Source organism: Octopus bimaculoides, chromosome 28 (assembly GCF_001194135.2).
Source record: "Octopus bimaculoides isolate UCB-OBI-ISO-001 chromosome 28, ASM119413v2, whole genome shotgun sequence".
NCBI classification, from domain to species: domain Eukaryota; kingdom Metazoa; phylum Mollusca; class Cephalopoda; order Octopoda; family Octopodidae; genus Octopus; species Octopus bimaculoides.
In genome coordinates, this window is record NC_069008.1 from 15,514,071 (window position 1) to 15,515,679 (window position 1,609).

The 1,609-nt window shown below is 41.0% G+C and overlaps 2 protein-coding genes across 4 annotated transcripts in view; one reads left to right on the top strand and one right to left on the bottom strand.

Annotated features, from left to right (window-relative positions):
- The window catches only part of LOC106872079 (zinc finger protein 239), a 70,244-nt gene that overhangs the window by 60,755 nt on the left and 7,880 nt on the right, over positions 1 to 1,609 (top strand). The window lies entirely within an intron of this gene.
- Positions 1 to 1,609, bottom strand: part of LOC106872078 (zinc finger protein 208) — a gene marked incomplete at its 5' end in the record, with an annotated part of 54,654 nt that overhangs the window by 10,582 nt on the left and 42,463 nt on the right. The gene's annotated exons all lie outside the window — the stretch shown is intronic.

The following is a 1,609-nucleotide window of genomic DNA, read 5'->3' on the forward strand; positions in this document are numbered from 1 at the left end:
AGGTATCATCACCTCCCAAGTCATCGTCTTCATGTCGTTGTCATACAGGGATGAACAAACATTGGACAATGGTTGAGCCGCAAGACTTCTTCAGGGAGTACAGTGAGAGTAATAGAGTAGGGTAAAATAAGATAAAATAGAAAAAATAATGTAATGCAATGTAATAGACATGGTAAGGAAAGGTAAGAACTTCATTTTTTTTAAGGTGTTATTATAACTCCTGGTATTCCACCTTGTGGTAAGTAAATAAAGTCACTCTCTGAGATATATCCGTAGGCTGCGGTTTACATCATGTTTCCATTAAACTGAGGTAATTAGCAAGGGTAGTATGTTGTGTCGTGGGTTTAATGGTATGTTACAAGGGTGAGAAGTTAGAAGCTATCTGCTATTTAATCGATATAGCATTATGACAGGAGTTGGCAGAAATAACTTAGGATTGGACCTGTTAGGGGAGAATTAATGAAAGAAAAATTAGGTAAAACCTTAGTGCGATGTTAATATTTGGTACTTGTTGACCGAAGCCTTATCCCAAAACCCCTGTATGTAATGCAGTGAGGTCATAGTCAGTTCTACAACCTAATTGGTCAGCTAACATTTAAAAACATTTTGTTTTACTGGTCTTGTAATTTACTGATAGCCTCAACGGACCTGAATAGCGCCATTGTCTTCTTGGGTCAACTGGTGGAGGTAGTGTAATGCAATCTACACCCATTCAAAATTCTTCAACTGCACAGGTACACTGAATCTTAGTAAAACCATTGAATTGGTCGGCAGAAACCTCAAAATGCACTTGTAAATTACTCTGAAATGTCTCAAACAGATTCAGTAAATGGCAAAAAAGATTTGGAAATGTCAAGGGCACGGGTCTGGGTCGGCAGGTGTCCCAGTGTGTCATGGGCTGGACCGGATATCATTTTACCACTGTGGTCAAACAATCCTGAAGGCATAAAAACCAACACCCAAAATCAGCAGCGGGGCCTGACAGCATATGCTGGGTCCTTACCCTTTTTATTAACATCAATTCACTCATCTGTCCACAAACACTCTCCAAGCTTGCCTTTCATTAATAAACTCTCTTGCCTCTCTCACACCAACACTTCTAACCACCAAAGCTTTCCTCACTCCATCCATCCACACAAACCAAGGTTTGCCTCTGGTTCTGTTGCCTACCACCTCTGTCTTCATCTCCCTTCTTACCATCTGCTCCTCATCCATGTAGCCAAACCACCTCAAGATATCATCATCATCGTTTAACGTCCGCTTTCCATGCTAGCATGGGTTGGACGATTTGACTGAGGACTGGTGAAACCGGATGGCAACACCAGGCTCCAATCTAATTTGGCAGAGTTTCTACAGCTGGATGCCCTTCCTAACGCCAACCACTCAGAGAGTGTAGTGGGTGCTTTTACGTGTCACCCGCATATATATGATTTAATTTATATAAGGGCATTACTATACAATAATGCCTCACGCTTAGAGGGACTCCATAAGTCAAAACTACCAAAATAAGCACATTTTTACCGATCGCGAGGGAATGCAACTTTCAAAGCTAACCTCCTAAAAACTTTTAACTTAACGGTAGACCAATGGTTTCATAATTAACACAGCA